Source organism: Cyrtonyx montezumae, unplaced genomic scaffold, assembly GCF_038088225.1.
Source record: "Cyrtonyx montezumae isolate F1298 unplaced genomic scaffold, pur_monq_1.0 scaffold_3, whole genome shotgun sequence".
Lineage (NCBI taxonomy): Eukaryota > Metazoa > Chordata > Aves > Galliformes > Odontophoridae > Cyrtonyx > Cyrtonyx montezumae.
Genome location: NW_027072034.1, coordinates 89,420,705 through 89,441,400, shown reverse-complemented (window position 1 = coordinate 89,441,400; position 20,696 = coordinate 89,420,705). Strand labels below are relative to the sequence as shown.

Sequence of the window (20,696 nt, the reverse complement as noted above, 5' to 3'; positions counted from 1 at the left end):
GGTGTTACTGGAACTTATTCTTACTAATAAGGATGGGCTTGTTAGGGAAGTGAAAGTTGGGGGCAGCTTGGGATGTAGTGATCAGAAGATGGTGGAGTTCAAGATCTTGAGTGGAAGAAGCAAACCAAAAAGTAGGATTGCTACCCTGGACTTCAGGAGAGCCGACTTCAGCCTCTTCCGGGATCTTCTTGTAGCTATGTCATGGGCTAGGGTGTTAGAAGTTAAGGGAGTCTGTGAGAGCTGGTGAGCATTTAAACAGTACTTCTTCCAAGCTCAGGATTGGTGCATATCTGTGCATAAGAAATCAGGCAAGGGTGGCAGGAGACCTGTGTGGATGAGCAAGGAGTTCATGCATAAACTCAAAGGGAAGAGAAATGTCCATAAAATGTGGAAAAAGGGTCTGACCACTTGGGAAGAGTATAGGAATGTTGTCAGGGCCTGCAGGGTTGTGAGAAGGAAGGCCAAAGCCAAGATGGAATTGGATCTGGCAAAGGAGATGAAGGATAATAAGAAATGAATTTTTAATTATGTCAACATTAAAAGAAAGACTAAGGGAAAATGTGGACCCCTACTGAATGAAGGAGGTGTTTTGGTAACAGGTGATGCAGAGAAGGTGGAAATACTGAACACCTTCCTTACTTCTGTCTTCACTGTGGAAACTGTGGAAAAAAAAGTCCCCCTTGGGACTCCTGGACCCTGGAGGTAAGTGAGAGATTCCCATTTGGTGAGGGAGGAGATGGTACAAGAGCGTCTATGCAACGTTAGTGTACATAAATCCATAGACCCTGATGGGATGCATCCATGTGAGCTGAGGGAGCTGGCAGAGGTGACTGATGAACTGCTTTCTATCATCTTTGAGAGGTCTTGGAGAATGGGAGAGATGTCTGAAGACTAGAGGATAGTCAATGTCACTCCAGTCATCAAAAAGGGCAAGAAGGAGGATCTGGGGAACTACAGGCCAGTCAGCCTCACCTCCATCCCTGGAAAGGTGATGGATCACCTTTCTAGATGCTATCTCAAGTCAGTTGGAAGAGAAGAGAGTTATCAGGAGTACTCAGTGTGGGTTCACCAGGAGGAGGTCATACTCAACCAACCTGGTTGCCTTCTATGATGTCTGGGTGAATGGGGGGAGAGCAATGGATGTAATCTACCTTGAATCCATCCATCAAGGCATTTGACACTGTCTCCCACAACACCATTATAACAAAGCTGAGGAAGTGTGGAATAGATGAGTGGATGGTGAGGTGGGTTGAGAACTGTCTGACTGGCAGAGCACAGAGGGTTGTCGTTGGCGGCGCAGTCTGGTTGGAGGCCTGTATGTACTTAGTGGTGTTCCTCAGAGGTTGGTGCTGAGTCTGGTCCTGTTCAACAACTTCATCAGTGACTTTGATGAGGGGATAGAGTCTACCCTCAGAAAGTTTGCTGAGGATACAAAGCTGGGAGGAATGGCTAACATGCTGGAAGACTGTGCTGCCATTCAGCAAGACCTGGACAAGCTGGAGAGTTTGGCAGAAAGGAACCAGATGAGGTTTGACAAGAGCAAGTGTAAAGTTTTGCACATACGAAGGAATAACTGCATGCACAGGTATAGGTTGGGGGATGACCTGCGGGAGAGAAGCTCTGAGGAGAGGGACCTGGGGGTCCTGGCGGATGACAAGTAGGCCATGAACCAGCAGCGTGCCCTGGTGGTCAAGAAGGCCAATGGGATCCTGGGGTGCATTAAGAAGAGCATCGCCAGCAGGTTGAGGAAGGTGTTCCTCTCCCTCTACTCTGCCCTGGTGAGGCCTCACCTGTAACACTGTATCCAGTTCTGGGCTCCCTGGTATAATAGGGACACAGATCTCCTGGAAAGAGTCCAGCAGAGGGTCACAGTGATGATAAAATGCCTGGAACACCTCCCTCATGAGGAAAGGTTGAGAAACGTGGGTCTGTTCAGCCTTAAAAAAAGAAGACTCAGAGGTGATCTGATCCACATCTATAAATGTCTAAGGTGTGGGAAGCAAAGGTACAAAGCTGGACTCTTCTCAGCAGTGTGTGGCAATAGGACAAGGAAAAATGGCCATAAACTGAGGCATAGGAAGTTCTGCACAAATGTGTGTGGGAACTTTTTCACAGTGCAGGTGTTGGAGCACTGGCACAGGCTGCCCAGGGAGGTTGTGGAGACTCCTTCTCTGAAGACATTCAAGACCCACCTGGACACCTACCTGGGCTAGGGAGCTGCTTTGGTGGGGGGTTGGACTCGATGATCTCTTGAGGTCTCTTGCAACCCCAACAATTCTATGATTCTATGATCTCAGTCCCTCTAGCACATAGTTCGAGAAGACAAGGAAGAAGATTTTATTATTCATTATTATTGTACTAATTGTTGATATGCCACTGACACGAACAATTTAGAGAATTCTAGGTATTATGCAGCTCTCCTGCCAGACTAGAATAGACTGACACAGCTCAACTACCTATTTAAGAAGATTAACTAGATTTTGTTTGCATAAGAATTTGAAGTGATAGAACCACTTACAACATCCTGGCAATGAACACAAAAAATGATTTACTGCACATTCTTTTATTAGCTGCCTATGTTTGTGTCAGTACATAAAACAGCGAACACTCAGGCATCAGACTAAATCCGTCACGAGTAGGCTTCATTCACTGTTAGAGTTCCACTTATGTCCTGCTGGTAGCAAAGAGGAGCCCTCCCGGCTTTATTTTCTATTTGTGCTGCAGCCTTCTGTCAAAAGGAGGCTGGTTGGTTGCAGAGGTGAATCTCTCTCAGCTGCTTGATTTCAGCAGATAAATGAAAGCAGGGAAGGAATGAGAGGAAATACAGAAGAGCAGGTGGAAAATTCATCTCTGTGTGGAGTCTCAGCCACTTTCCTTTTTGATAATTTCTGGATTCACAGTAACAGTCAGAGGCACCTGCCAGCACTCTCTCACAAAGTGACCTAGGAATGCTTGGAGCCTCAACTCCAACCTTGCTTCCTCCCCTTGCTCGGCTGTTTCTGTGTGATGCCAGCCTTGCAATGACCACACACCTGCTTAGCCAAGGGTTGCTTATGCTCTGTGGTCCCCTGCAGTGACAACTCAATGATCTGGTTGCCAGGATAAAACCCTAAATTCCCTGCAGAAAAGTTCTTTTTCAGCGTGAGCTTTTTCTTTCTCTTTTTCTCGGTCTGTGTAATGAGGACAGGAGCAGTGGTAAGAAGAGTGACACTGGAAGACAATAGTAAGTCCTCCAGCCACCGAAACTTGCAGCAGAAACATTTGTCAGTGATACAGTGTCACTGGTGCACAGCCCATTTATTTCAAGACAGGGCTGATATTCAGGAATTTGAGGCTCCATATTTGTTTCCTCAGAGCTCTCTGCCATAAATGTAGGCAAGTCACTCAATGTGCATTCTTTTTCTTACAGTAGCTGATGGGAGTCTTGCAATGGAATTCTTTTATTTAATATGAAAACACAACAAAAAAAAAAAAAAAAAAAAAAAAGGAAAAGGAAAAGGGAAAAATAAAAAAGGAACAAGAAAAAGAAAAATATCCCTTGATTGACATAAGAGCAGAAAAGAGAGGAAGTGCTTTGGGGCCAAGACACTTTTTCTTTCATGACTGGGGATCCTTTAGTGTGTTAATTACATATGGAAGAAGGAATGAGAGCTGTATACTTGAACAAGAGAGTGAATTTAAAGTTCCAACTAAGAGACAGAAAGTAAAAATTACCCTTGCAAAGAGAATGGGTACATAGCTCATGTTTTTCATAGACTGTCAGCCTGAAGAGACAAACAGAAGGGCAGATCCCTGCAAACAAGAGAGCCAGATTGCTAGCAGATAGGGTAGCCTGATTTAATGTTGCAGGAAGGTCAAAACAGAAATTTTAGCATCAAAGAAAGAAAGAGGGCTGCAAAAGCTCAACACTCACAAGTAGCACTTACCAGAGGTATCACATAAAATTAACTGTGCTGTCATTATGCCTATTGGAAAGAAAGGAGGTGAGGGCCATGACCTATGGAGCAGGGGTTAGATCTTACAAACCATCAGACAGAGGAAGCGACAATGGGGAACAATTTTTCTCTGAAACATTACCAGATGGTAGCTAATCTGTCAGAGGAGAGGGTGTGGTCACCAAATCTACACAAGCTTCCTGAACCTGACACTCAGGCATTATCAAGGGAAACAACAACTGCTACATGAGAGACTGTGCAGTGCAACCTGTACAGTTAATGACAGTGTTGTACTGACTTGGGATAGAATTAGCCAAGATCAGTCATAAAAAGTCTATTCACCTTTTACTTTTTTGTCCACAGAAGATGTAATCTAAAATGACTTGAAAATTGTTTTCTTAATGGCAATTTTTCCTCCCCACCCTTCTCTGAGTTTGAAAATGACTGTGGTTTTTTTTGTTTGTTCTATTTAGAAGGAAGAACAATCAGAGGAAGGGTTGCTGTGAACTGGTACATCAACACTGATGTCTGTCTGAGTGACATACTTTATAGTAGAAATGGTAGAAAATCTGCTTGTGTTTGCATTCAACTGGAAATTTGCTGGCAGATTTACTGGGAAATCTCTGCTAGGTCAGGTAGGACTGTAGTATATTTCCATACCTGCAGCAGAGGCAAGGATCACATACAGAGACATATGGGTGGTGGTGATTTCAGTGGCCACAGAGCAGCATCTATTGAAAAGCATTAGGGCACAGACCTGAGGATAGAAACCTAAGTGCTTTTTGTGGTGTTCATCACAACATGGTCTGTGTTTAATCTTCACTGAGTTATATTTTCACCTTAATTATGCTGTTCTGTCTGGGAAAGACAGAATAGTTAGGCACCTGTAATAGTTATGATCTGATTTAAAGTCCTCAGTTCTACTACAATCAGAGCAGAGCAGCATGCTTTTCTTAAAATGACCTGCTGTGCAATGCCTGTGTGGTTTTATCTAAAAGTATCATAATTTTATGTGCCTGTCATATGAGACTTCCAGCTTTGAACTGTGGAAGCAAGAGCTGGAACACAGGTCAAGGGAGGTGCAGGCATGGTACTTAAAGCAAAAAATCCACAACAAACCCACTGAGGCACACACCCAGGACATTCTGTTATGTGCTGTCTTCCAGTCTATTTAATGGGTACCTCAGCCTGGGTACCTGTGGTGAAACAAGGTTAAGAACACAGCATAAAGATAAGCTCTACCCATGCTATGAAACTTCTCTGCCTTGGAAGAGGCTCTGCTTCACCTTCTAAGCATTGTTAATGATCATATTTCAAAGTGTTGTGCTAAATATGCACAGCTAACACAGGAAACAGTATACATAGGGCTTGTAAAGAATCTTGCCCTGCCCTTTCATAGAATTTACTAGTCTTGAAACTGTCTTCAAAACTTGGGTCTGTTGAACCTGGGATGTCTTTCAGGTTTCTTTCAGACACTGCATTGTTATCATGTGAGATGAATTTTGCAGGGCAAATGATCCTTTTAAAAAGATACTGGTTTGCCCTGAACTGGCAGCTATTTATTAGGAAAGTGTCAGGAAGTGACATTATTTTATAACTGAAGCAGCAGAGCAGAGCTGGTTGGATTTCAAAGCTTAAGTGAAAACTTTGCTCATAATTTCAGATTGTGTTGAATAACACATTCTGAGATTTTGACTAAAATGTTTCTGAAAATAATAAAAGTCTCATCCACTCATAGATCTGGATGTGAAGCCTCGAATTCTGATAGGTAGAAAAAAAAATGTTGACATTTTCTTTCCAGTTTTATATCACATTCATCAATAAACCTTGCAAATATGGTTCCTATATAAACCAAATAGACCATAATAGAATTAAACTGTACTAAACTGTCCCTAGTAGAAAGTGCAAGTGAGTAATACAAGTAATACTACTAAAGTTGTTCAGATATGTACAAGGCAGAAAGTTGAAGAACGGCAGAAAAACAATGAAATGCAGGGGGAAGATATAGTTTGTATTATGTAAAATGAGTGCAGAGATGGAGGCAGATAGATAAGTTGTCTTGGTGTAGTGGGGAAGGTTCTCTCTTCAGCAGCAAACAGCCTGTAGTCATGAGCACAGGAAAGGCATAGAATTTTTGGAACAGGTCCAGAGAAGCACTTCTCCTGTGAAGACAGGCTGAGGGAACTGGGGTTGTTCAACCTGGAGAGAAGAAGTCTCAGGGGTGACCTGATAGTGGCCTTTACCATATATAAGGGGAGCTGGTAAGCAGAAGGGAAACCAACTTTTTACATGGTCTGATAGTGATAGGACAAGGAGGAACAGTTTTAAACTAAAAGAGGGAAAATGTAGATTAGATGTTTGGGGAAATTATTCACTTGGGGAATGGTAAGATGCTGGGAAGTTGCCGAGAGAAGTAGTGGATACACCACCCCAGAGGTGTTCAAGACCAGGTTGTATAGGGCTCTGGGCAACCTGATCTACTGTCTGATTAAGTGGTTGACACTCTTGCCTGCAGCAGGAGGGTTGGAACTAAATGATCTCTGAGGTCCCTTCCAACCCAAGCCATTCTCTGAAAGTAGCTCAAGATGCATGCTAGTTTACAGAACGGCAGTCATAGTACCCAAAATGCCAGCATGTACTATATGAAAGGTGCTATGGGGCAAGGGAAAAGAGTCACAAGGACAAGAGGGAAGGTGCAAGAGCTGGATGGGGAGAAGGAGGAAGTGCTTGGTGCTGATAACTGTTGGGCTGAAGAGACCACTGGCTCTGCTGACCAGCAAACTCAGTTGGCTCTGGGGTCAGTTCCTGGCTCTGCCAGAGTTTCTGGGTGCCATTGCACAAGTAGTTCACTGCCAGGTCTTCCCTGCCTGCAGGACAGAAATAACTGGAAATAGCAAGTGTTATATCATCCACCTTGTTTACCTCCTTGGTTGATGTGTGGCATGGGCTGGGCTTTACTCTCTGTCTCTCTGCACCTGATGCAGCAGAACAAGGAATGCAACAAAGAGCTCAATGGCAGCTGCAGAGTCCTGATGCAGAAGGAATAGGACTGCTTTCAACTTTCACAGTCCATGAGTGTGATTACAAATGACAGATGTAATCAGGCCTTTGGTTTTGTTGTGCTTATATGTCATCAGCTGCTCTCAGCCCTCTATCCGACTCAAGCTGAAGATATGGGCAGGTTGGGGCAAAGAGTAAGAGGTGGGGAGAGAGAAATGCACTGAATTACACTTAAAAAAAACATACATAATTCCTAGAAATGCTTTGTGTCAACTGCAAAAATCCTTCTGGGAATGGAAGCTAGCCCACTGACCAATACATTTCTTTTGTAAAAGGAAGCAACTGATGTCTTCCTTTTTTCTCTTCATCTCTAGCAGCAGTCAGTACCTATGTTTTCTTCCTCAATCATGCCTTTAAGTTCAATCAACTGAAATGGTTTAAATACAAAAATGAATGGGGCAAGTTATGTTCCTCTAATAGGACACTGAGACAAAACGTGTCCCTCAGTGATTAACTGTGAAATTTATTTCAGTTCTGTACTGGCCTGCGAAGGACAGAGCAAGAGAGAAGGTAATACACACTTTGGTAGAAAAACCACGGGCAGCAGAGAAATTGATGCAACATTCCTCTAAAGTCCTATCATTGACCCATAGCTAAATCTGAAGAAAGATTTTTCTCCTACCACAGACTTAACGAATGTCTCAAACTGCACTTCCAGAATGTTGCTGCTGCTGAACTTCAAGACGAGAAAAACAAACTCAAACCCTGAAATAGTTCAGCACCGTTACTTAACAACCTTTTAAATGATAACCACCATTTACTGTAAATTTTAAAAACATATTTCTGACCATGATCAAGTTTAAGGACCACTGACTTTTTTTTGTTTAAGCCGTTATGTGTTTGTGGCATATTGCTTATGATAACCATCTCACTTTTAACAGCAGCATCTCTGCTTCAGAGCCAGGTTTGCCTTCTCCTTTCATTGAACTCAGCACTCATTTGAAAAATTATTTGTTTTAAAACAGACAAGAAGCAATCATATTTCTGAATATTGTATATATATTTCTAAAAATGAATATATATATATATAATCTTGGCACTATTCACAGTAGTTTTATCACTTCATTGCCTCTGCAGAGTGAGGAAGAGTGTGAAGCCTGAAGCCTTTATCTAGTTTCTCTTTGCTGAACATTTATTGTTTGCCTTTAGAATGTTATATTTTTCTCTGGGGGAAGTGCTGAGACAGCACCCCATTGTCTAGTAGGATTTTTTGTTACTGAAATTAGCAATGTTAGAATTTCATCATATCGAAAAATTCACATCTATAACCAAATATCACATCAAAATAATTATGGGAGACATCTAGGTAATCACCAATACACAGGAGATGGTGTAATGCTAGGCTCCTACGGACAGTACCTCTGCTAGTGCTTCCCATAAATGAAGGCTCTCTACTGGAGCCCTGTGCTTTAGCCAAGACAGCTCTTACAAGGTGTAGCATTCCACAAGAGGGACATACTGGGCTGGGTTTGGATTCAGTTCCTGTTCTGTAGTGCTGTGAATTTCCATGTTTTAGCAGAACATCCTACCTCAGAGTTACATGTAAAAAGGTCCTCTCTTCCAAAAGCATTGAGTCAAATATTCACCCTCTGCTTTGGAGATAAGAAAGCACAAATTCCTGAGATGAAACCTGACTCTTGAAAGCACCCAGGAAAGAAACTGCTTTTCTGGCTTGTCTGTATGGAGCCTCAGCTAGGAATTGTGCTTTGAAACATTGATTAGACTCAGCTTTACAGCTGAATTACATGAGAACTCCTGTGCATTGCATTCACTCTGGTCAGGGAATGGAGTGAAGCACATAGACGTTTAGATGCTTAGTGAGGAAAACACTTGGGAGAGGCAGCAGGGTGAAGCTCCATGGTGCTTAAGGAATTCAAGGAATCCCAATCTCTCTCCAAGGCTTTCCTCCTTGTTCCTTTGCAATGAGTACAGAAAGGAAAAAAAAGGAAGAACAGGAGGTTTTTTTCCTCAGGCATTCCTAAAGCATTCCTCTCTTAGGCCTCAATCTGCTTGCCTGACATAGTACTCAGTAAGCCATTTCACTGAGAAGCAGGAATGTACTGATCTTGCAGCCCATAGTTTTCCCCAGCTGATAAACTAGCAAATATAATCAACAACCTTTGTAAATTCTCATCTTTGCCAGGAATTTTAAGTCTATTTTCTATATGAAGCCTAAATATGAACTTTTTACAAGTACAAATGATCCAGTATTTTCCCTTCTTGAGTACAGAATACAATTCCATCTTGTTTTTGTCCATAACATATTGATTGTGTTGAACACTAGTTTCATGTTATCAGAAGTCAAACACCATGATTGCTTATGTTTCCCTGTATTATCGACCACATGCTCCATCAAATGGGAAATAAATGGTCGACTGAAACATAGCTGGCCACAACATTCTTCATATCAAGCAGATGCAAGCAGAATGCCCTAGGGAAGCAAGAAACACAATGTATGTGATGTAAAAGGTTTACAGCTCTAGAATATCCTTCTGAAAGTCAAATGAATATCTCTAGCATATACACAATTGAAATACAAAATAGACCATGCATAAGAATACAGAACTGCAGAGCTGCAGATAATCTCTGAAGAGACCAAAAAATAAATCTACTGTCATCATCTGTAATCATACAAACCCAGCATCTGGCTTGCCAAAGTGTCCCAAGCTCAGGATTTTCTGTGGAAAGGATAGTACATGGAGATTCTTTCTTAATTTTATACCTTCTGTTTGCTGCTCAAACAAAATTGTATGCTGTGTTTAGGGTTTTTCTATGTTTTGCTTTCTAAAATGTTAATACAGCTCAGCCTGAGACAAAATTACTGATCAGAAATTCAGCGTTTGTGCCATAGGGCTGGAAAAGGACCATTTAAACAGGCACTAGTTCCCGTGACTAAAAAATACAGGCTTTTACATGGTGACTTTTGAAAAGATCTTTTTCCTAATCCATATGTTTAGATTCAGTGAGATGAATATTTAGAAGAAAAAAAAAAATCAACAAAAAACAAGAGGAGGGAGAGGTAAAAAAAATCTCTCAGAGTTAGTCTTATAAAGCTGCTCTTCTGCATAGACCTCCCTGGTTATTTCACAGTTTGAGGTCTTAGAAAAATCTTTCTTTGATAGAGAGTTTCCACCAAAAGTTGAGGTGGCAAAGGTCAGGCTATAGAGTTGAAGAGTATAACCTCATCCATTCCTCCTTCTCAAAGAGGAACACAGCCCTGAAACAATTTATTCCTAAAATGTGTTAATTGTGGGTTTTTCCAGCTGCTGTAGTAAAGGATAGATGTCTGATATATATATAACTATATATATAACTATAACTAGCTGTACTATGAGCTGAGGAGCAGGGCTCAGCAAGCAAGGCTCAGGATCTTTTTATCCATAATATTGGTGGTACTGAGGACAGAAAGTCTACTCTGGTAAATCAGGCTGGTTCCAGTGTATGTAAATGGTATATGTTGTGTTTTCTAAGCTTATACCTGTGTCATCTGCCTTACATAAAAGAATTATGGCACATTTTGAGATTCAGAAAGCATTTAGACTCTCCTCCTCCAGGCAGTAATAAAAGCTTATGAGAATGCTTGAAAAGCATTGGACAAATTTGGCTTTAAGAAAGCCTTGGCCATACAATACAACAAGTGCATCAAAGCACTGAAGAAAAAATGGGTGGAAATTCAGGAAAGACAAGGTATGGAATGTTTATTTGCAAATCACACATGTTGCCACAACTCTGGATACAAAATTCTGTGAAAAGATGTGGCAAAGCAAAGCCTCTACAATAACAGTACAAAAACTCTGGCAACCCTTCCTCATGATGCTCCAGAGTGGATGGATGATCGTGAAAACCAGGAACAAAATGTGTACTTTAACACACACAGAGGGAGAAAAGTAACACATAGAACAGACAAGGACTATGCAAAGACTCAGGAGACCAAGCACTAATTAAGCACAATTTTTTGCTCTGCCATTGACCTGATGCCATTGACCTTGGCAAAATCATTTTGCTTCCTTCTTGTTTACTCAGAAAATAAACTTTTCAAGATGGTGACTGTCTCTTGCTATTACAGTGGTTTCACACCCATGGACTGCTAAGCTCCACCACATCACCCTCACACTTCCCCTCCTCAAAAGAACAAAGGGAGAAAACATGATCACAGAATCACAGAACTGTAGGGGTTGGAAGGGACCTCTAGCGGTCATCGAGTCCAGCCCCCCTGCCAAAGCAGGCTCCCTAAACCAGGTTGCACAGGTAGGCATGCAGGTGGGTCTTGAACGACTCCAGAGAAGGAGACTCCATCACCTCTCTGGGTAGCCTGTTCCAGTAATGAAAAATCCTCAAGGGTTGAGATTACACACCATTTTCTGTCACAGGCAAAATGCACTCAGCAAAAGGTGATTAATATAATGCATTGTCAACTAATAGCAGATCAGAGCAGTGGCAATTAAAAGGAAAATAAAACCATAGTATAGAATCATAGAATCACCAAGGCTGGAAAATACCTCCTAGATCATCCAGTCCAACCATCCATTATCACCAATATTTCCCACTAAACTATGTCCCTAAGTACAACATCTAAAGGTTTCTTGAACACCTCCAGGGATGGTGACTCCATCAAATCCCTGGGCAGCTCACTCCAGCACCTGACCACTCTTTCAGCAAAGAACTACTTCCTAACATCCAACCTGAATCTCCCCTGGCACAACTTGTCCTGTTGCGAGTTAGATGGCAGAAGAGGCTGACCCCCACCACCTTACAACCTCCCTTCAGTTAGTTGTAGAGAGCAATAAGGTCTCCCCTGAGTCTCCTTCAGTCTAAACAATCCCAGTTTCCTTAGCTGCTGCTCATAAGACTTGTGCTCCAGACCCATCACCAGCTTCACTGCCCTTCTCTGGACAAATTCCAGAGTCTCAAGATGACTTCCTGAGGAGCACAAAACCAAAAACAGTAGTCAAAATGAGGCCTCACCAGGGCTGAGTACAGAGGTATGATCTTCTCCCTGCTCCTGCTGGCTACACTTTTTCTGATACAAGCCAGGACACCATTGGCCTTCTTGGTCACCTGCGCATATTGCTGGCTCACATTCAGCTGAACATCAATCAGTACCCCCAGGTCTGTTTCCTCTAAAGTCTTCCAGCCACTCTGTCCCAAGCCCGTAGGTCTGCATGAGGTTGTTGTGGCCAAAGTGCAGGACCCAGCACTTGGTCATGTTGAACTTCACCCCACTGGCCTCAGACCAGCTATTCAGCCTGTCCAGATCCCTCTATATGGCCTTCCTACCCCTAGGCAGATCAACACTTCCTCCCAGCTTGATGTCATCTGTAAACTTAACTGAGGATGCACTCAATCCCCTCATCCTGGTCATCAATGAAGATATTGAACAGGACAGGCTCCAGTACTGACACCTGGGGAACACCACTTAGTTTAACTCCATTCAGCACCACTGTCTGGGCCCAGCCATCCAGCCAGTTCCTCACCCAGCAAAGAGTGTACCTGTCCAAGCCACAGGCTGCCAGCTTCTGCAGGAGACTACTGTGGGAGACAGTGTCAAAAGCTTTGCTGAAGTCTAGCTAGTCTGTGTCAACATTCATTCCAATATCCATCAGTCTGGTCACTCGGCCATAGAAAGAGATCAGGTTGGTCAAGCAGGAGTTGCCTTTCATGAGCTCATGCTGGTTGGGAGTGATCCCCCAGTTGTTCCACACATGCCATGTGATTTCACTCAAGATGATCTATTCCATTATCTTTCCTGGGGCTGAGGTCAGGCCGATGGACCTGTATTTGCCTAGGAGGAGCCTCCATAAAGGTGGATTTCTTTATGACCCTTCTTGCAGCTTTTTTGTAATCTCCTTGAGTTGCTCTTCCCTTCTTCCACAGGAGATAGATTCTCTTTTTTTTCCTGGAGACTCAGGAAATGCTCCCTGTTCATCCACAATGGTCTCTTTTCCCAACTTGCTCATCTGGTGACTGAGAGGGATAGCCTGGTCCTGCACCTTTAAAACTTCCTTCTTGATTAGCAATCAGTCTTCCTGGAACCCTTCAACCTTCAGGACTGAATCCCAAGGGACACGGTCAATATTCTGAACAGTTCAAGGTCTTCCCTCTGGAAGTCCAAGTTGAAGTTTTACTGTTCCCCCTCCTGACCTCACCAAAAATCAAGAGCTCTACCATTTCATGGTCACTTTGTCCAAGAAAGCTCCTGTCTTCTACATCCCCCACCAGTCTTTCTCTCTTTGTGAGCAGCAGGTCTCATGGGACACCTCCCCTTGTAGGCTCTCTTACTGGCTGCTGTATTGTATTTCCAGCAAATATCAGGGAAGTTGAAGTGCCTCATGAGAACAAGGGCTTGGCAATTGCACAACTTCTGCCAGCTGCTCATAGAATGCCTCATCCATCCCTTCATCCTTGTTAGGTGGTCTGTAACAGATGCCTGTCAGGATGTCCACCTTGTAGGTCCTCCCCCTGATCCTTACCCATAGAGACTCAAGCTTACCTTCCCAGCCCTGAGCTCATCAATATCAAACCTCTTTACAAGCCCTGCCAGCTCCTGGGCTAGGATTTCTTACCCTCCTTTGAGACCAGTGAGACCCATCAGCAGACATCAGGCCCCGGGCAGTGAGTAAATCACCCTATTGTTAAAAAGAATAATAAAATCAAAAATTATTGCAATTGCACCACCCTCTCAACCATGTATTTATGAAAAGAGTTTTCCTGTTCCTCTCAGTATCCCTTCCTCAGACTCAATGGATGGAGGAAAGTATAAACCTGTATGCCTGCTCTGTCCACTAACTGCCCCAGTCCCTTGAAGTCCTTTATGGATACTTCTCAGACTTTTCTTAGCAACTACATTGCTGCTGGCCTGAACTATCAATAAGGGATAATTATCAGAGGAGTGAATCAGATCAGGAAGTTTCCTAGAAACATCCCTGACCTTGGCCCCCGGAAAGCAGCACATCTTCCTGTGGGTAGGGTCAGGCCTTCTTTTCCTCACAGAAGAGAATCACCTATAACAATCACCCTTCTCTCTTTCTTGGTGAAGGCAGTTTTAAGGTGTGGAGTTGATTGTCTCACCCTAGGTAACCTCATGGGTGGACCTCCCACTGCATCCTCACTCAACTCTGCCTCAAATTCCAGAGATTCAAACCTATTACATAGGGACACCTAGGGGACTGAGGTTGGTCAGGATGGGAGTTGCTTGTGATGCTGAGCTGGGACTTCCACTCTTCTTATTCTCATAAATCACCTCCCTTTGCTTGACAATAGCAGGGGATCCACCACTGTCTAGGAGGAGGGGGGTATCATCCTGGTATCTTTCTCTCAAATTCAGCAGAATTGAGATTCCACCAATCTATCTCCTGCTTGCACTCCCTGATACTCTTTAATCTCTCTACCTCCTCCTTGAGCTCTACCACCGTAACGAGCAGATCATCTACCTGTTCACAGCTCATGCAGGTAGAATCCCTGCCACCCTTCACTGAGAGCATCACACTCAGGCACTCACTAAAGCTAGAGACTTGACTGCCACAATTTTAGCTAGGCACTCCATCTGAGCCAAGGCACATACTTTTACACTTTTTTTTTTTTTCAAGAGCTTCCTGCCTAATGGAGACCATGGCTAGATCTGTTGTTTGGGAAGCAGCTGATAGATGAGCTGGTCTCCCAAGTGGACAGAGATTCTATGCCCTCCTCACCCAACTTGAAACATCTCTCCTCACTCCCAGCCACCCGCTTCAGTGTGAAACCGTCACAGCTACACATTTAAATTGTAATGGGAACTCAGTTCTGGTCCATCAGTTTTGCTGCAATTGGAATAATGATGTCTAAACAAAAATATTATAACAACCAAATAAACTGGTAGATGACTGCAGTTGTGAGAGAAAAGAAATGTGGGTGCAAGAATGTGAAAGAGTAGGAAAGAAGGGGAAAAATGGGCGGGGGGGGAGAAAAGTGGGTAAACAAATGGTGGAAGAGAAACTGAACTCAAGCAGATGCTTGTCATTTTGAGATAATTTTGAAAGGGGTGAAAAGGCTAAGCAAAGTTTTCCCTTGAGACTAGTGATTGAATGAGTGTTAATGCTGCCCTGCCCTTCACTGGTTTTCTGCTAGCTCTGGTTCCTGTTTGTGAGCTCCTATGAAGCGTTTAGTTATGTGAATCTGTAGGGCACTCTGATAACGGCAGTGAAATCTCTCTAACAGAATGGTAACCCCAGCACACCAGCTTGCCACCCTTTACTGGTCCTTGAGGTGTGATCTTTGACCTGCACTAATGTAAACCTGCTAAAATCTTCTGCTATGTTTGAAGCACAACTACCTTCAGCAGCATACCACTGTCAAATATTTATGCATTAAGATAAAATAAAAAGATAATTTCCAGGCTTTTAGCTTCAATTGTGGCAAAAGGACACATAAACTTTAACAGGTTACAGGTAACAGCTAAATGGCTTAGCATACTCTGACAGAAGATGAAGTGTATGGAGATGGCCTAAGCTCATGATTTTTAAAGCCAATGGAAAGATTTCTGTCTCTCAGTGCTGAATTGGTCTGCAAGAGACTGGATGTGGTTCAACTGAGGCCCACACTTACCAGAAGTTGCTACCAACCAATGGTTATTCTGTGAGTCATATTAAGTGAAAAAATGGTTGAAGTGATTAGTAGCTGCAACACAAAGCATTTTACATTTTTCATAGAGGTTTACAAGGATGTTAAATGTTTACAAGGAACAATTCAGATCCTATTGTGGAGCAGGGACATCTTCAGGCCTCCTGAAGATATACATTCCATGGTTCTGTGCCTACAAATAGGAAGAAGTGTTAGTCTGGAACATGATAAACTTGGGAAGGTATATAGCAATGTTTTAAATCCATTTATATTCAAACTAAGGTTTAAGAAAATATGCATATGAGATGAAGAACTGCAAATGAAAGGTGACAGAAAAGTAACACGTAGGCATTTGAAATAAAGGCTGAAAATATAACAGGATTCAGTTTGGAAAATGTATGCTAACACACTTGGGGAAACATAACTAAAAATAGTATCCTCCGAGGGAAAGGAAAATATGGAAATCATTTATGTTACAAAGGAGCTTTCTTGCTGATCACAGACAGTGAATTAGATTGATGTGTTTAGAGTACCACTGAAATAGGTGAAGTCCAGTTGAGACTTCCAAACTTAAGTTTGCTGCTGCCACAGCTGAGGCCCATAGATACTTACAGTAGTCTACCAACTAGCTCTGAAAATAGCTTTGGTGTTGAGTCCCTGAAGCTTCATCTGTACCAACAGCCAGCTCTCCATACACAGACTGTGGTGACTGGTTGCACAATGTTTTTCAAAAGGATGAGTAAGGTAACTGGCACTCTTCCACCCCACTCCAATTTACATGTAATAAGGAATTTGAAAAACAAGATTCTTGTGTCTTATTAGTATACATTAAAAATCCTGTTGTTGGTTTCTATTGACATAGAATTGCACCAATAATGAAGAGTCAAAACTGAGATCAGCTGGAAGAAAAAAAACTAGGCACTAAGGAGGGTGTATGGCAACTGCTGAGTCACAGCCTGAACCATTGACTGAGCACCTGGAGAAAAGACATAGTCAACCCTGGGAGCACAGCTGAAGGCAATTCACCTGAGCGACTGGAAGGGGTGGAGCCAGGCTCAACCCCTCTTAGACCTTATTTAAGGGGTGAGTAGCAGAGAGGAATGCTTTTTTGTTGGAGATTCTTAATCTGTGGAGTTTTCCCTTGCAAGCCTTCAGCCTCAATTCTCAGAGATGTATGAGTACTCTTTTTCCTTTCTTTTGTAACATCTACTGGATCGTGCTGGTCCTATTGCTATTATACCATTGTGATCTCCAAACTGGTGTCCTAAATAGTCTGCAGCCTGGCCTCCAGAGGCCCAAGGTAGCTGTTTTGCTGACTCCCTTCCTGACTTAACCAAGAACTGAGAACTCTGTGATTTTGTGGTCACTATGCCCTAGATGGCCTTTGACCACAGCATCTTCTGCCCTTCCTTCTCTGTTTACAAACAGACAGGGCACCTTCTTGATAGGCGCTTGTATGGCAGCTGCTGAGTCATGGCCTGAACCATTGATTGAGCACCTGAAGAAAAGACCTGGTCAGTTCTAGGGGCACAGGTGAAGCCTGGTTCCATCCCTCTTAGACCTCATTTAAGGGCTGTCTGCCACTGAGGAAGGACCTCTTGTTGGAGATTTCTCCTTTGTGGAGTTTTTCATGCAAGTTTAGATCCTCAGAGATGAGCTCCTATTCAGTATTATTCTTCCTTTGTAACAGCTTCTCACTGTGTTGGTCCTGTTGCCATTACACCATTACCGCTCTTTTATCAGCTTACTTAGGAAGTTATCTTCCACACACTCCAGGAACCTCCTGGACCTGTTTACTCACTGTTGTATTTCCAGCAGATGTCTGATAAGGTGAAGTCTCTCAAGAGAACAAGGGGTAGCAATTGTGTGATTTCTATCAGTTGTTTGTAGAATCCTTTGTCTACATCTTTCTCCTGCTTGAGCAGTCCGTAATAGGCTCCCAGCAGGATAACGGTCTTGTTGGCCTTTACCATGTTTCTTACCTATAAGGACTTGACCTTATCATTCCCAGCATTGAGCTCTATGTTACTGAAACCCTACCTAATATATAGAGCCTCCTCAGTGCCTCTCCTTCCTTATCTATGCCTTTTGAAGAGCTTATATGCATTATTGCAGCACAATCATGAGAATAATTTCACTATGTTTCAATGATGGCAACTGTCATAGTTTTCTTGCTAGACAACAGCTTCTAGCTTCTCCTGTTTATTGCCCTTGCTGCATGCATTAATGCGGATGCAATTCAACTGGGCTATTGGTCTCACTCCTAATCCTGTCATGCTGCAGCCAGGTTTATCTGGGTAGTGCTGGCAAGTGTAGTTTTATCCCCTTCCCCCTTCAAACCTAGTTGAAAGCCTTCTCAATCCTTCTCAATGAGCCCTGCCAGCTCCAGGGCTAGAAACCTTTTCCTTCTCTGAAGAAAATCCTTCATATCCAAGCTCTTGTGTACAGAAAAGGAATGTTTCTTAGTCTTCCTGGTAAGAAACCAGGACAGCCTTGAAAGAGCTAGTCTAAACCTAGGTCTAACTTCAACTTGAAGTTATTTGGTTTGGATTTATGGACAAGATCTTAATTTGAATCCTCTTGGCTTGTGCTAAGGATAACGCTGTTAAGCACTGAAGAATGTGATCTGAAAAAGAATGCAGCAGTTTATTTTAGCTGATGAGGAACGTGTATGTGTCAGATGAGGAATTCTGTGTCTCAGTTCCCTGTCTATACTTACCCAGTTTACAGTACAGGAAACAGAAGAATTTTGTCTTCCCCTATTTAGACAATAAATTGCTTACTGCAAAGCAGTGGTAACTACCATTTGTAAGCAACTGAGATGTTCCTACACTGAGGGAATGTCAATTCTAGAACTGAGCTGTAATAAGAACTCAAATTTGTTTGCAGGTGTGCAACACATCTGGTATTTGGTAATACAAAGCATAATTTTTAACCAATTTTTTACCAAGAAAAAGGTGTAACTTAAAAAAATACTTATGAAGACATGTAAATGAAATGCTATGAAAACCTTGTTCCCGATTTCTTGGGTGTTTTTTTTTTTTTTTCTCTACATGTGGATGTACACACAAAATAATTACATCTGAATTTTGATTCAGCTGTGTCTTGTGTGCAATTTCTACTTGTGATTTAAGTACATTGCTGTACAGTTCTGCTGAATAAAATTCCATATAACTTCAGGTAAGTAAATCTAGTGTTATGTATGAAAACATGTGGAATATCAAAAAACACCTAGTTAAGAGACAAATGAACTCTGATATTGGGTCAAGTGTGCTGAGGGAGATCCAAGACAGTGCAAGTTTCAGCTGCCCCTTAGCCTGCACCTAGTAGCTACTGGAAGGTCAAAAGGTGTAGGTGCTCACTGTTTTCCAAGGAATTACTATTGGAGCAGAAAAAGCCACAAATTTATATCCATAATGTGAGCATCACATGTGGTCTCCTCACACAGTGTTTCAGGAGATATGGTTGGTGTGCGCCCGTACCTTTTTCTTCCCATGACACATGGGATGTCTCAGAGGCCTCATATTTGTGTCTAACATCAATTTCAACAGAGGCTGAACTTAATATGGTATACCTTTCAATTTATCTAAGAACAAGCTTTTATGTCAGCACTAGAATATTTTGTTTATCTGGATCTTAACATGAGATTGTCACATCTTTCCCAGTTATTTACTGTTTTATATTATGAGAGAAAAAAATTGTGGGGATACTGGGATAACTTAGACTCTTACAAAGATAAAAGGAATAATGACAGTATCCCACTACTGAGGGTTTTTTTATATGTTTGTCTCTAACCTCTCTGGTATTCAAACACAGTAAGATAGTCTCTAGTCAGCAATACTATGTTCTACATCAAATTCAGCTCCCTGCAAGTTACACATTTAACCTAGTTAACTTGTAGTTGGAGCTGTAACAAGATGGACGCATCCATTATCTTTGTCTTTTTTCCATGGTTACACTGCTGTTATATGTGAGCATCTCTGGTCAACTAGCGCATCTTATCCCTATATTAACACTTCTGAGATAGGAAAGCATTGCTTCAAAAATGGAGATTGGAAACCTTAGAGCTCTGGTTCATCCATCTCTCCTAAAATCAAAACTGAAGAGAGTGGTAAGCCCAGAGAAGAAAACACATCTCCTTATTTATATTCTATTGCTTTAGCCTTAATTCATGCATGTTTTTCTAGTCCAATCTTCAAATGTGGTATAAAATTAATTCCTGTGAAACAAGTACAAAACAAGTAAGGATGAGGTCTCCACAGTGAAAGGCTCTGGCTTAGATCAATAACAATGAGTCTGAATGATACATAGGCAGTAAGTTCCTACTGCTTTCCATCAGTGGCTATTACATTTGCAGGCTGTGAACATAAGCTTTCTGTACATACAAGATTTTCCAAAGGAAGTCAGTCAGGATGGGCCACTCAGAAAAACAACGTTGAGACCTTCAGGCATGATGGGAGGGAGAGGGCAGTATGGAGATGGACAGGGCCTGTGCTGCGACAGTGAAAAAAGACAGACACATCTAGTTAGTGCGCACCCAGCTACCTGCCAGAGATGGAATCAATTTGTGACTGAACACAGGAGATGGCCAGTGTTCACAGGGCATTCAGGCTTCTGCTGCAGACCCCAAATCACCTGCAACACTCTATCTCTGACGGAAGAGTCACTTTATATTTGCGTCAGAATAGGTGTTGTGTTACAGCTGAGTATTTTGGGCTCTGCACCAAATTGACAGAAGTATTCTTGTCGCTACCTTTTAACTTGTTGATGTTTTAAAATAATTCTGGTGAATATGATAACTTGTTGCAGTGGTGTGGGTTGGATTACAAAAGAAGGCTGTCAGTGTTTGATGCAAGCTAAAAAACAATGGGAGTCCATGGGAAAAGCAAGACTATAACAACATGGGTGGCAAATTTAGAGCATCCTGCTGTTCTTCTTATGAAGAAGCAAAATCACTTCCTGACAGGTTCTTGGCAACACCAGGTAAAGTATTTGCAGACAGACTAATAGTCTTAAAACAAACCAGCAACAACAACAAAAAGCAGACAAACAAGCAGCAACAACAAAAACAACTGGCGAAGAGGATTTCTGGATATACAGCACTTC

At 42.4% G+C, this 20,696-nt stretch overlaps 1 long non-coding RNA gene across 1 annotated transcript in view; it reads left to right on the top strand.

Moving 5' to 3' along the window:
* Window positions 1-2,131: 2,131 nt before the first annotated feature.
* Window positions 2,132-20,696, top strand: part of LOC136052345 (uncharacterized) — a 50,853-nt gene continuing 32,288 nt past the window's right edge. Inside the window, exon 1 of the long non-coding RNA XR_010622540.1 lies at window positions 2,132-2,153. This is a non-coding gene — a long non-coding RNA (uncharacterized LOC136052345). The remainder of the gene's footprint in view (window positions 2,154-20,696) is intronic.